Genomic DNA, 15,558 nt, shown 5'->3' with positions numbered 1-15,558 from the left:
GGTGGGATTGTATTCTATCAGACAAAACGGGGGGTGGGTGGGGGGTGGGGAGAGACTGATCAGAAGATTTAGTGAAATATGGAACACTGGAATCATTTTTCAAAAATGTAGGTTTTCTTCCGAACTTGCATCCAGCAATAAATAAGATATTTATCAGAAATAAGAATGGATTCAACCTGCATTAGATACAGCTACAAGTCTCCTACCGTCTTCAGTGGGGGCTGGAGAGGTCCCAAGATGCCCAGTGTATAAAATATATTCCAGCACATTCTACATCTCTCAAACATTATTTTGGAAATGTTTCCTATGAAGACTAAAAGCATATTTAAGGGTAATAAAACTGCCATAGTATGTTACTTTTATTCCATTAGTCTCTCTGAAGATGTGGTTTTAAGACTACTCTGTTGTAATACTTTAGATAGATGGAAATGTAAGCTCAGAGGAGCAGAGCAAATGACATTCCACCAAGTGTTTAGTGCATATGGAGCAAGAGATAGAAAGTTGACCCCCTGCTCAGGAGGCTATGGCTGTTGGGTGGATGGTCTGTATATTTTATGAAGGGCAAGGAAAGCAATCTAGAAGCAAGTGGGAGATACTACCACAAGAAACTTACCCTTACTTGGTCCTATAGGCAGACCATGGCTTTTGAGGCCTGAGATCCATGTGGCTCCTCCACACCTGGGATTAGGGACCAGGCCCTGCAACAATTCTGCCATTTTCTTGAAAAAGGGAGACAACAGTGACTTAAGAGAATCAAGAGGAAAGCAGGGCCCATATAAAAGGATTCTGTTTAGTGATGACAATTACCTGAGGAAACTGTCATCTGTGGCCTCCACCCACATTTATTTATTTGTTTGCTTGTTCCTTATTTACTGAATAATTAGGCTCCGTAGTTATCGCTTGTCTGGGCATTGCACAAAGAAGAAGAATCCAAACAACAGCCAACAACCAATATGGAAACTGCATTAGACAACGACGAAAGGGTAGTAAAAAATAAATAAATTTCAAGTAGAAAGACATCGGGTGCTATGCAACTAAAAGCTTTGTACACACTCCACCTTTAAAGCACATCCAAAGCGCATTCGTTCCCTCAAATAATCCTTCTTCATTGCAGGTAGGGGGCAGTTACCGTATTTTTTGCACTATAAGACTCACCTTTTCCCTCCTAAAAAGTAAGGGGAAATGTGTGTGCGTCTTATGGAGCGAATGCAGGCTGCGCAGCTATCCCAGAAGCCAGAACAGCAAGAGGGATTGCTGCTTTCGCTGCGCAGCGATCCCTCTTGTTGTTCTGGCTTCTGAGATTCAGAATATTTTTTTTCTTGTTTTCCTCCTCCAAAAACTAGGTGCGTCTTGTGGTCTGGTGCGTCTTATAGAGCAAAAAATACGGTATATTTGTTTCCTTCAGACACGGCCTACTGTCTCGCCACCAATTTATCTTGACTAGACGTCTCAGCACCACACACATGGCCTTGTGCTCAGTTTCCCCCTGGAGTAATTTCTCTCAGCAACTTCACAGGCCTCTGTAAACACCACACAAACACAAAAGATTCACTGCCACAGGGAGGAATATCCAGGAACTGGGCAGCAGCAAATACTACTTTTCTTCACAAAGATCAGCTCTACTCCCATCTCTCTTGTCAGAATCAATTGTCATCCCCAAAGGCACTAAAATAAATTTGGTGCTTGTACAGGCATTCGCCGGAGGGGAGGAAGGAACACAGTGCTGCTTCCCTTTCCACTTCAGGAGTGTTTATCCCTGAACCTGCATTGGCAGATGTGTAGGGGAAGGCAAGGGTGGGGGGGGAGCAGCCCCCATACATGCTAGCTTGCTGTTCTCCACACCTAGTATTTTTTAAAGTGTCTTTCAGAAATCTAACATGTGGAACAAAGCTTCTCCATGAAATGCATTCTTGCCTATTGTGTGCACATCTCTGTGTTTTTTCTCCTTTCCCTGTCACTGTAACCTGACAATAGTAGCATGTACAAATACATGAGGGAAGGGCAACAAAGCTTTGCTGTAGCAAGAGCAGCCTTAGCAGCAAGCGAAAAATGTGTTCGCTTTAACCGAAACAAACGACATCTCCAGGCAGGTGCTAGCATGTATGTGTCGATTCTCTCAAGTTACAGGCAGGGCTGAGAATTCTTTGTTATTGGCCCTACTTTTATTTATATATTGCGTTTCTATCCTGCCTTTTTCTCCAAGGACCTCAAGGTGGCATACATGATTCTCCCCCTTCTCATTTAATCCCCACAACAACTCTGTGAGGTAGGTTAGGTGGAAAGGCAGTGACTGGCCCAAGGTCACCGAGTGAGCTTCATGGCTGAGTGGTGGTTCGAACCCTTGTCCCCCAGGTCCTAGTCCAACCCTTTAACCAACTGGCTCTCACTAGTATTCACACATGCAAAAGTAGATGACTCCCATGAGCAAGCAATACCAAGCTGGTGAGATCTGCACTAGTAGCTACTGGTTTGCTTCAAAAGCATGGGAGCATAAGATTGTTTTTACTTGTTGGCAAGTTCCACTGCCCATACTTCCTGGGGAAGGGAACTCCAGAATCAGGAGAAAAAGCCTTTCACATGGGCCAAATCCCCAGAAGGGACAACAAGAAGAGTCCCCACCTCCTCTGGGTTAACCACAAGATCGGGGACAAATTATATTTGACAAGGTGTGTTGCAGAGGCGCCATCTTCTCTGAATGTTGAGGGGCCCTGGATCCCTCAGAAAAAAACATTGGGGGCTGGTGCGAAAGTGCCTTGGCCCCTAGGAGATGGGGTGTATGGTATGTTGATAAATACCTGAGTCTCAGGCTGTGAAGGGGTTTAGATATCAATACTAAAACCTTAAAGTGGGGCCAGTAGCTTATAGACAGCCAGGACTAGGGTGGCATCACCCCCTTTTGTATGTATATCCATGTATAGCCGTCTCACCTGTAAGTGCAGAAATCCTCAGTTGTAGACACAGTCTGCAGGAGGCAAGAAGGTACACAAAGAGATGCTGTCTTTTCCTTACTTGAGAAGAAGAGAATGGCAGTAATTAGATGATACAAATCCTACACCGCTAAGTCTACTCCTGTAAAAATATACATTGTGCTGTGTCAGGGGGAGAGATGCATTAATTAAAGCCTGTGAGTGAAACCACCATGACTACCTGAAGAATTTTCAAGTCTGTCCGCATAATGTATTTTCATCCTCAATTTCTCTTCCCGGCTCTTGATTTCCTGTGGTATGCCATAATATGCTTTTGTTGTTTCTGCACCAACAATGCAATACAGCAACGTTTCTGGAATTGAATATATAGTGTATTTTCGTCCAAGATTGCAAACCTTCTGATTCCTCATTGTTCTGCTTCACTGATATATTCTTCAACAATGATAGAACAGAAACATCCCTCAGTTTCCCCCATTTCACTGAGAAAAGCAGGTGTTCTGTTTTCTAAGAAGTGAGCTAGGAACACATTAGGGAACGAGGCACATAAGTGAGCTTCCATGGGATTTGGACACAGGCCCTTGCAAAGAACTTTGGCATTAATTTCAAAATAATGAATTTCTATGCAAACAGAACATACCTTTTTGCATTCCAATGTCACGCAATACCCAACACACAGTATGGTATTCCCATCCCCCACACAGTTACTAATATTTCCAGGGCCACCCCAATACCTTTTTCTGTCTGAGGCAAAGGACAAGGCACACACACTCAATTCCACGTACAGAACTTGATTGGGCTGTCAGTTGAATCTTATTACAACACCAAAAAGGAGACAGCAACCTCTGATGCACCTGAGGTCAGAAGACTGGTTTACTGGGTGCATGAGATGCACATACAGTCCTGATGTGGCACACACAGTTCTGTTTCCCAGCAGATGGGAATGGCCAAGGGGCTCAGGAGGAATTGCCTCACTTTGCCTAATGGTAGGGCCGTCCCTGTCTACTTCCGGCTCCAGTTTTGTCTTTTTACTATGCTCTGCTCAAATGCTTACTGTAAAGACCGCTTAAGTCACTGCAAATCCTTTGTTTGCATTTAGTAGGCTCTGTGTTGTTTTTCTGTACAAGGAGTCAAACCTAGGAAGAAAATATTTTGCTAATTTACCATTATGTTTTAAACAATCTCTCTCTCTCTCTCTCTCTCTCTCTCTCTCTCTCTCTCTTTTTCCTGTGGGGGGCAGATAAAAGGCTACTTCTGTGAGTAATAAAAACAATTTCAAAATATCTCATAAGCCAGGTTGCTGTTAGCAGCTGCAGCCTGCATTGATACATTATGCATGATTTGCGACGCTCGGAGGCAAAGAGGAGGGGAGAAAACCACCCTCTGCAGGGTCTTCCATTAGTGAATTCCAGTGCTAGGCGAAGTTCCATCATTTCCTATAATTATGGTAACACAGAGCTGTTTACATATTCAAAATGTGTGTTGTTAATAACGGCACAATGTTCTCGTAATATACACAATTCAAAATTAATTTTAATGCAGCAAGAGAGATTGTTTCCTCCCGCATCTGTTGACAAATAGGTTGCGTGTTATTAAGCAGTAAAGTCACAAGGCATAAATTGCAGACTGTTCAGCGACCACATTTCTCTAAATAATTTTACAACCTTTTCTCCTCTTTCCATAGGTGATATGAACACTGTGTTTTACTCAGCCTACATGCACTTTTTATGTGCAATATGTTTTCACTCCAATAGGCAGCTCAGATTTTCATATCAAGCTTAAGGAAATGATGCAAGGATGTTGGGGTTATAATGTGACATGTCCACCATTCTGACCTTTCCCTTTTCCCCATTGCATGTGGATCTGACCTTACTTGCAAGTTCTGTTGAAGTGACTGGGCTTTGCATCCAAATAAATGTGTTTTGGTCCAACCTACCAATATGCAATGGAAGCTTTCTTCGCGTTATAAAAGAGCAGGTGTGATGGAGGGATTCCAACCGGGACCATAGATGGAGAAAGGGAAGAAGCTTCCTCCCTTGCATGAGACAATCTTGACCCAGCTTGCCCCCAACACACTATTTGTTAAAGAAAAATCAACCACGCAAGGGCAAAGTAACAAACATCATGTCTAGTTTGGGCCTTTGTTGGCAAATTGCAGATGGCCACATGGTGCTCCTCAGAGGCTGGTGGGAAATCTCTGGCCCATGGGCTGAATGTGGCCCCCTAGGAGAGCCAGTGTGGTGTAGTGGTTAAGAGCGGTGGACTCATAATCTGGGGAACCGGGTTCGCGTCTCCGCTCCTCCACATGCAGCTGCTGGGTGACCTTGGGCTAGTCACACTTCTCTGAAGTCTCTCAGCCCCACTCACCTCACAGAGTGTTTGTTGTGGGGGAGGAAGGGAAAGGAGAATGTTAGCCGCTTTGAGACTCCTTCGGGTAGTGATAAAGCGGGATATCAAATCCAAACTCCTCTTCTTCTTCTACCTGGCCCTCAGGGCTGTCCCGAGGCCACAGGTTCTCTCTGGCCCAGCTCTATGCAACACAACCTTGAATTGCGATTCAGAGGGTGGCACATGTGTCTGTGTCCATGGAAACTTTGGGCTTTTGTGTGTCTGGAATGCAACCTGTTGTACAAAGCTAAAAGTCACTTCCATTGCTCCTTTCAGCTTTTGTCTCTGATTCAGCACCCCATAAAGGCAAATGAGATGATGCCCTCAACCAGCTCCCACTTGCCTGCCTTCTAAATGGCAACCAGCCCAGTGGGTGCCCCCGGCTGTCAAATTCCTCCTCCTTAAACTCAGCTTTGCTCTTGTAGAACACAGCAGGGAGGAAGATGGGGCAAAACTAGAATGAATGGCCTCCCCCTGTCATTGGCTCTGGCTCCACCAGCCATTGGATGTCCTGCTTTCTGCCCTTCCAGTCCCAATGTGCAGATGCCACCACAGCCCTGGTTCCACCCGTTACTGGCATGTGGCTCCTTGAAGGTTTCCCATGAGGGAATGTGGCCCTCAGGTGGGGGCGGGGAACTTCTCTGCACTGTGTCTATGGTAGGGTTATATTTCTGATTGCCAGTAGACTAGTGGCTTTTATGAAATACTGAACTGCATTGGGATTCTTCTTCCCCTCTTACTCCTGCAGCTCTCTCAATTTGTTTCTGTCCTTTCTTTGCTGTGCAGTGGTACCTCGGGTTACATACTCTTCAGGTTACATACGCTTCAGGTTACAGACTCTGCTAATCCAGAAATATTACCTCAGGTTAAGAACTTTGCTTCAGGATGAGAACAGAAATCGTGCTTCGGCAGTGCAGCAGCAGCAGGAAGCCCCATTAGCTAAAGTGGTGCTTCAGGTTAAGAACAGTTTCAGGTTAAGAACGGACCTCCGGAACGAATTAAGTACTTAACCCAAGGTACCACTGTATTGTGAATTGCAGTCCTAGAAATGTGTTCTATCTCCTTTTCCATTGTTTCTCCCTTTCCTCTGCTAAATTACCCATCAAAAAGAGCTTAATATCGCTTTTACAACTCATGTCACATACTTCACTGGGCTCATATGTCCTGTAACTGTTTTGCAGTCTTGGAAGCTTTCCAGGAAAATGGACGGAGGTTTGGAGGAGGTCAGGCCAACACAATTTTTCATTTTACTTTTGCTACACTGACTAGATTTACTGTGCCCTTTACCTTCTCCTGCTCAGCCTCATGTCTGGACCTCAAGCTGTTGTAGAGAGCTGAACTTTTCCAGAAGGTGAAGACAAGAGCGATCTGATGCTGTTATCACATCGAGGCCCAGGTATGCGCTGTCTCTGGCCTTGCACAGCAGATGCTTGTGATGAGACTGCCAAAAGGATACAATAATACATATGTTGTGTGCATGTGCCACCGGGTATCAGAGAATGAAAGAAAACCAATAGGTTGTCCGCTTCCTCACTTAACAAAGTGACATACAGTGAAGTGAAATATGGGAATGCGCGTCCCAGACCCATACAGGGAACGCAGATATGAAAGTGTCCTCTGAGATATATCACTATGACAGACTTGGCTGAGACACATGGAAACGCCTCCACAACAAAAACGTTCTTAAGAAGCAACACCGTGCACTTTATTCAAAACACAAGTAGCCAGTCTTCTTGTCATGTACCATTCAATAGTGAATGGTTGTGACATCCTGAGTCATTACATACCCTCCAACATTCCTCCAATGAAAATACGGATGCCCTATTTAATAGTAGTAGTAGTAGTAGTAGTAATAATAATAATAATAATAATAATACAGTGGTACCTCGGGTTACATACGCTTCAGGTTACATACGCTTCGGGTTACAGACTCCGCTAACCCAGAAATATTGCTTCAGGTTAAGAACTTTGCTTCAGGATGAGAACAGAAATTGTGCTCCGGCGGCACGGCAGCAGCAGGAGGCCCCATTAGCTAAAGTGGTGCTTCAGGTTAAGAACAGTTTCAGGTTAAGTACGGACCTCTGGAACGAATTAAGTACTTAACCTGAGGTACCACTGTATACTATTTATACCCTACCCATCTGAATGGGTTGCCCCAGTCACTCTGGGCGGCTTCCAACATACGGTATATAAAAACATAATAAAACACTAAACAAAAACCTTCCCTATGGCCTTCAGATGGTTTGGGGGTCCTTACCCTCCAGCAGTTCTCCAATGAAAATAGGGACATCCTGGTGGTTTCCAAAAGAGCTCAGGCAGAGGGGCTAGTAAGTACAAGTTCTGCTACTCAGCTTTTCCAAAGGTGTCTCCAAGCAGCGGCTATCACTCCTGTTCTTGTTCCCCTCCAGTAGACTTACACCTGACACCTGGCAAATCTATGCCCAGCTGAAACATACTTTTGGACGTAGAGCAAATGTCTCAGGAAAACAATGCCGCCACACACAAAGCCCCTCTCTAAACGGCTGCTGGTTGGTTGGAAGAAACACTCAGGCCAGATGCTATGCAGAGCAGCAAGGGACACCCTGCTATGAGTCTTGGCTGCCCTCACCAAAAGTTGATCTAAATTTAAAATGGCTTAAAATGGTTTAATCTTTGTGGGCTGCTGTAATGAGCAACCATTTCATTGGCAGAGACAACGGGGAGAGGAATATGGCTTTAGTTTCCCCCCATTACGTTTTTAGTACTGCAAACACTTTGTGTACATTGATGTGCAATGTAGCAAGAGGGATAGTTTCCTCCCCATTATCCTACGCACTGAGGGCTGGCGGCAACACCTATGCATCCCGTTGCAATTATCACTCGGATTGCTTCCTTGTGATCAAATTCAGGCATTAAAACTGCTTGCTTTGGAAGTGCCTGCTAGATAAATGCCTTCCACTGGGTTAGTTGGCAGTACTTAGAATTTATTTTCTCTCAGTCGTTATTGATTTCCTGCCATATTCATCTTCTAGTGTGCTGGAAACAGGACCAGACCACAAAGCCTTTGTAGAAAAGAAGCACTGATTCTCATGACACACAGACGCCATCTTTTACTGGGTAGAGTGGGTCGGATTCTGGCAACTGATTTCCATAAGGCAAACTCACACCATCAACTTGATGTGAAACCTCAATGAGTTGCCATTTCCTAATGGGAACTCACATTGAGACTGTGGTTGATCATCAGGGCTCTGCGTATTGCAAGTGAAAAACTTCGATTCTGCACTGAATTATGCAAGATCATAAATTATGCAAATCAAACCTACTTTGCTTAAATTATTCTACTTCAGATGGGGGCAGGAGAAGGAACTAGGGCACAGAAACGACACCCCTTAAGTGCTAGAACCCAGGTGCCCCTTTGCCTTGTGGCATTGCATTCTGACTCTCGTATTTATCCTGGCAGCCTTAAGGACTAGAAACCTGCTGATTATATTCAAACAGAAGAAACTCTGCTGAGAACTTAGCTGCCTTTGGCTGTTCATTTTTATCACCTCTCACCTAGCAGCAGCTATTCCATCCAGGGCTGAACCTATAATTTGGCAGAGTGAGGTGAGTTCTCCATATTTCCACATCAGCTTGTATTTTATTTTCTTTAAAAAGTCCTCATGAAAATTCATCATAATTTTAGCATGAATTTCTCCTGATATACACATTTCTGTATGCAAATGTACCTATTATACACATTTTTGCAAAGCAATTTCACCCAGTAGAACACAATATATATGCGTATATTATGGATATATTCAGTTTAATGCATGCTTTCCCCATACATATGCATGTTTGCATATATCATTTGAATGGCAAAATGAATTTCTAAATTTGGAGAGGTTGGAAATTTTGAAGAATGGCTGTGTTTTCACTTCGAAAAGAGCAAGTTGGGTAAGTCCACCTTTAAACTGAATCAAATTTCTCCCTCACCCTTAGATTTACATACACATACATATGCCCCATTCTCCTCATTAGGAAGCTTTTAACAAATATTTAATAAAAATCATTTTTTTAAAAAAATATCTCAATTTTCAGCAATTTTAAAGTCTACAAATTCAACAGCAACAAACAATAAATAAACATACATCATTTCATTCTAGAACTCAAAAGATGAATTTCACTAACACAGGCAAAGATGAGAACCTTACCGTTCTATTAATGAGATTCATTTAAACAGAGGATCCACTAAGGAAATTTAGCATGTGGGAGGGTTGTTGGGGTAGGTTTTTGGTTGTTATTTCTTTGGTTACCCAACTGATGTCTTGGCAGGGGTTTGTGGGTCAAAATAAGGCTGTATCAGAAACCTACCAATTATGCTCCTGACAATGTAGCCTAGTATCTTCACTAATCTATTCTCATATAGAAAGGATGTAATTATTTCAGGCAGCAAAGGATAAACAATATTTGGGGGCATGACACATATTGAGGCCAGTAGGGCACTTCGCACATTGTTTTCAGACCAGTAGGCAAGTCAAAACAGAGACATCATGTTAGCATGATCCCCCCAACCCCACCCTGGGAAATTAAATAGGCATGAAGTAGTCAAGTACTATGCAACCTGCTTCCAATAATCATAAGGAAAGAAACAGAGGGAGGGTAGTAAACGGAGGCCAGTTTGATCTTCCTGTCTACCTCTTTGACAATATTCCATTTAGTTAATGCTGGGTGCATGCAAATAGATTCTATTTTTTGCTGTTTTTTATTTTGTGCATTCTGCATGTTCTGCTGCCATTTTAAAATTGTTCTCCTTTTATTAGCATTTTATGGTCCATTAAAATTGGGTTTGCTGAAATACAGGATGTTGGGTGTCGCACAGAATCGTGCCCTGCAAATGTGTACCAAATTGCATCACAATATTTCCAAGAATTACAGCAATTATACAGCGTTACCAGGAAACTTGCAAACAGGATGTGAAAGCAAGGGTGTCCCTTTGCTCAGTCAATAAATATTAATAGATTTGGACCCAGTTTTCGTGGACTCTGTGTGTGGCTTTTGTCCAGCCGTTCTCATGTGAATTCATGTGATCTCTTGCCACCCCCCAAAAAGTAACCTGTTACACTAGTACTACATGTATGCAGCCTTATGCACAAGGAGATTGGTGTCTGAGAAAGACAATTCTAAGTTTTCATAAACCTGCCTTTTTCAGGTTAAGGGGACCTACAGAGAGTGCTGTGCTCATGCAGTCTCCAAATCAGCATTTCCAACCCCTTGTTGTGTGTTGTGATACTAGTGTATAATCTCTTGGGGCTGGTTTCTGGGCTACAGTGACCTGATGATGGCCTCACTTTCTAAATCTTTGGAGCTGGATATGTCAGCTGCCTGGCCTGGATATGCTTCCAGTCTATTTGATTGTACAGCAACTTACCTGGCAAACTGAAGACTAGAGTCTGAGCTTGACTGTCTTGAGCCATTTTCATCTTTCCTCTCCTTTTGGCCTCTATGCATTTGGGCTACAAGTTAGCAGCAGAAAAGGATGGCCTTAATAGCTTGTGAGGTGGTAAATCCCGGAGTCCTCTACAATATTTCCAACGCATCAGCTCCTGCTGATCTAGAACTGGTCTCCTGAGATTCTGGAAGAAATGCAATGCAACTTAATTCTGCTGAACTCATTGTGCTATAGAGATCCCGGTTTGCCACAAATAGATAATTGTAGTTTGCTTCCTTAGTAATTTGACTGCAACGCTGAAGAGTTGGTCTCAGCCTCAGACACCTGTTTGAGTCTATTAATCTTTTTGTCTCCTTAAATATCAATGCAGTATTGCTAGGGAAGAATGATTAACAGGCGGCAATGCATACCATCTTGTTCTTCTATGGCTCATATTTATCTGGTGATCTACATAAAGAGGTTGTTAGTGCTGCTCAAGTTATTAAATTTTCACAGAACAAAGCGTAGGGCTCCTTTCACAGTTCTTGGCATTTCCCCTCGCTTAAAATATGTGAGATGCGTATGATTGATTTTCCCATTAGAACACATCACAGAACTCAAGCGCTGAAACAACTTCTCTGCACCATTTTACTAAAAAAAGTGAAGCACGGCTTCTATGCAGATTATTTCTTTCTGCCCAGGAGAGGCATATTTTCTGTGCCTTTTGTTTATGCCGCTCTGATCCATGTTTTTCTGGATGTGTCATACGAGAACAGATGGTGGATTAAGGTCTGAGGTAGAGATAAAAAGGAAACACAGAGAATCATTAAAATCTGGAATCAGGGTGGTAGTGAGTCTTGGTGGCATCAAAGAAACAGACTTAAGCAGCCGGGGCTGCCCTACATCACAATGTGGATGTAGTGTTTTAGCAAGACACTGGATAAGGGCAGGGCCGGTTCTACTATGAGAGAGACTGAAGTAGCTGTTTCAGGTGGCAAGCATGGGGCACTGTTTAAAAAAACAAAAACAAAAACAAATTGGCTGCTGTTTATTTATTTATTTTTATTGTAGGAGCAGGAGGTCTCATTCATCTGGATTTTAAAAAATTCATGCCAAAATTTTCGGGGGGGGGGGGCTGAGGAGGGAGGAGCATACTGAACCCATCACCAACATCTCTTTATATAGCAAATAAAAGACAAAGTAATGTCCTCCAACAAAATCCAGTTTTAGTAATGAAACTTCAATGATTTCGGAGTCAGAAGACCTGCAAGCAACCCAGGCCTCACAACACCCTGTACTAATTTGATGAACGAGGAAACAAGCTGCACAGGCAGCACTGCAGTTTTGTGACTTGCCAGTGTGCCACGGGACACCTCCTTGAGGAGGGAGAGCAACAAAGGAGGAACCTTCATTCAGTTGGATCTTCTACATGGAGTTGCCTTCTAATATTGCAGTGGAAGGATGAGTATGGCAGAGCAAGAATTTGGAAAGAAAGGGAGGGAGGGAGGGAGGGAGGGAGGGAGGGAGGGAGGGGAGCCCACTGTAAGCAGCTCATGGCAACACTTTGCCTTCCCATCCTGCTCCTCCCAAGGTGACCCATTCAGGCTCTGATGTGGATTCCTGCAAGGGCTGACTTCCACATCTTGGCTCAGTCATTGCGCCTCGTGCCCTCTAATGGCTTAGACTGCCATCACAGCATGACGAAAGACCAGTGCATATATTGTATAGGAAGAAATATGTCTTTTTAAAAACCAGGCTCCACCCACACCCGCCAGTATCTAAATCCCCTGAATGTGAGGCAGATGCATCTCTCAGGGTGAAGAGTTTGTAGCCTTCCACATGTTGCTGGAATTTAATTCCCATCAGTTCCAGTCAGAATGGCAAATGGTCAGGCATAGTGGAAGCTATAGTTTAGCAATAGCTGGAGAGCTGCAGTTTCCTCACTCCTCATCTATATGCATATGAATGATCTCTAAGGCACTATCATTTCACATGGGTAATGTGGTGAGGCTACTTTGGAACACCAGTGGACTGCTTGTCCTTTACCTGCCCATCCCAATAACCACCTATTATAAAAATCTGCACAAGTATACCGACTCTAAGTCAAAACAAAACAAATTCCTTCCAGTAGCACCTTAAAGACCAACTAAGTCAGTTCTGGGTATGAGCTTTCGTGTGCATGCACACTTCTTCAGATACACAGTGTATCTGAAGTGTATCTGCAGTGTATCTGAAGAAGTGTGCATGCACACGAAAGCTCATACCCAGAACTGACTTAGTTGGTCTTTAAGGTGCTACTGGAAGGAATTTGTTTTGTTTTGACTATGGCAGACCAACACGGCTACCTATCTGTAACTGACTCTAAGTCATTTATGGGATTAAAGATTCTACTGCATTTTCCTTAAGTTTAAGAAAAGGAAATGGTCAGTTTACTTATAAAACCTTCTTCATCCATCTATTGTGGATTAAATGAATGGACCTTGTTTTAAGAATGTCCCGTTTTCATTTCTGTATTGTTGGAAGGTATGCATTTTAATAAGAATCATATGAATATTTTAATCTAATAATATCCCTTGGGGGCAGGGACCTGTTCTTTTGTACTATATAAAGCATCGTAGCTATAGAGGGCAGCTGTTAATTAATATATTTTAACATGACTAAAGAAATAATTAGAAGCAGTGCAACCTCACTGAAATAAGTGCTTTTATGTGCATGATACCATTGTAGCAATTTGGAGAGGAGTAGCTGTGCAGAATATACAACAAAGAGTCTTGTGGCACTCATATTATTCTGTGAACTTTTTTTTTTAATGTCCTGGGGAATTATTCAGACCATTGCATTATAATGCATATTTCTCATTTTGCAGTGTTACCGGGAGAAAGAGAAGAAGCAAAACTCACCCCTGTTTCGCCATGGACCCAAGCTCATGATGCTGACGTCTGGTTAGACCTCTGATGCTGCGAACCTGGTAGGAAGATGCAGTGTAAACTTCCCACATCTTGAGTCTGTTTTGCATGCACCAACTCCTGCCCCTCACTCATCTCACTATAGGATGCAAAACTGTGCATCTTGGGCACTCCTAGCAAGCATAAAATAGATGGCACTTCACTGTCTCTGCTTTTTCTAGGAGCTTGTCACAAACAATCATTCAGCCCCAATAAGTTAAATATCCTTTTCCGTTATGTATAGAAGAGGCTTCTCAGCTAGAGCCCTTGAGGAGCACTGAAGTGTAATATGAAAACCATGTTTTCGATAGCCTTGTTTTGTGTTAGCATTTGGCATGGTGACTCCAGAGACAAGGCTTTGAAATGTAGATGTGATTTGTGTAACTGTGCCCAGGACAGTGCTGTGCTCTTTGCTCCAGGCTCTCTGCCACAAAAACATGAATGACTCCACTGTCCTATACTCTGGGCAAGAGTATGATCATCTGTAAATTTCTTGACAATGGTGGAATGAACAGCCAGCTGCAGTGCAGCTGCGGTTCTTTCACTACTGACTACTTGCCCCAAACTTGGATCTTGGCATCCAGGAATTGTCCTTTTATACCTGTCCCCCCCCCCCTTGACATCAACAGATTGGTGATTATGTGTCAGGGGCTGGTCTGGATCGGAAGATTGGGGAATGCAATCGCAGGAAGATCAGTTCCTAACAGAAGAGGAGGGGGAATATTTGCCCTCCCTGTTTCCAACGGTTCCAGAAGCAGGGTGAAAGGCATAGAAGCTGCACAGCTGAGGAGCTACCCAGCTCTAAGATAGTAGCTAAGCAACCAGAATGGAGGGAGCAGCTGGGCGATATATCAATCGAGAGCGGGACAGAACCCCCTCCCTCCCCCTGAACTCAGAGGTCCGAGTGCATCAGAAAATAATGCAGACGCAGGGGGGAAGGAACTTTCCATTCACGCGCTTCTTGCTGCAGAAGTGTGGTAGAGTCAGAGTAGGCAACTGATATCCTTGCGGAATGTTGCCTGTTCGTGCTTGTAAGAGAATGCTGTAATAAAAGGACTGTAAATCTACCAAATGCTCATTAATTCTTATTGTTGAGCCACCAGAAGGGAGAGGGGAGCTCCTGTACTTGACAGCATGTGAGCAATAATATATAGCACAAGATTTATATCCTATAAGAAATGCTGCACATGCATTATTTTATTATATTATATTATATTATATTATATTATATTATATTATATTATATTATATTATATTATTATATTATATTATTACAACAACCCGCAAAGTAGATCTGTATAATTATTCCCATATTGCAGGTGGAATAGGTAAAGGCTGAGGCTAAGAGAGAATGGCTTGCTTAAGGAAATTCATATGGCAGAAGCAAGACTGGATGGAACTGGGAATTGGGCCATCTAGAAAATATGAATGGCCCATAGCAGATACAGTGGTACCTCAGTTTACGAACTTAATACATTCCGGAAGTCTGTTCTTAAACCCAGTAGCGTAGCGTGGGTTGTCAGCACCTGGGGCAAGGCAAGTAATTTGCGCCCCCTAACCCACACGCCTGGCACACACCCCCCTCCACAGTGGGCGGTGACCCGGCGGCTCGGATCAGATTCGCACAGCAGTGAGAGAGAGAGAGTGAGCCAGGTAGGGGCAGAGAGCTGCAAGTGCAAGCGCGCCCCCCCAGATGTTGCGCCCGGTGCGGCCGGCCCCCCCTGCACCCCCCACGCTACGCCACTGCTTAAACCAAAACAGTTCTTAAATAGAGGCGCGCTTTCCCTAATGAGGCCTCCCACTGCCAGTGACCTTCCACTGTTCGGATTCCGTTCTTAGACCAAAGTAAAGTTCTCAAACCAAGACACTATTTCTGGTTTTGCGGAGTTTGTAAACCAAATCGTTCTTAAAC

The 15,558-nt window shown here is 43.5% G+C and overlaps 1 long non-coding RNA gene across 1 annotated transcript; it reads right to left on the bottom strand.

The window, feature by feature from the left end:
- Window position 1: 1 nt before the first annotated feature.
- On the bottom strand, window positions 2–14,398 carry LOC309339903. Its single transcript, XR_014155637.1, has 6 exons — window positions 13,602–14,398; window positions 10,702–10,906; window positions 6,600–6,753; window positions 2,928–3,359; window positions 614–719; window positions 2–14 (listed from the first exon to the last, which is right to left on the bottom strand). It is a non-coding gene; the product is annotated as an uncharacterized lncRNA (long non-coding RNA).
- Between the last annotated feature and the right edge of the window lie 1,160 nt (window positions 14,399–15,558).

The sequence above is a fragment of the Podarcis erhardii genome (assembly GCF_964252035.2).
Source record: "Podarcis erhardii genome assembly, chromosome: 4".
Taxonomy (NCBI): Eukaryota; Metazoa; Chordata; class Lepidosauria; order Squamata; family Lacertidae; genus Podarcis; species Podarcis erhardii.
The sequence above is the reverse complement of the archived record's forward strand: the minus strand, read 5'-3'. Positions and strand labels throughout refer to the sequence as shown.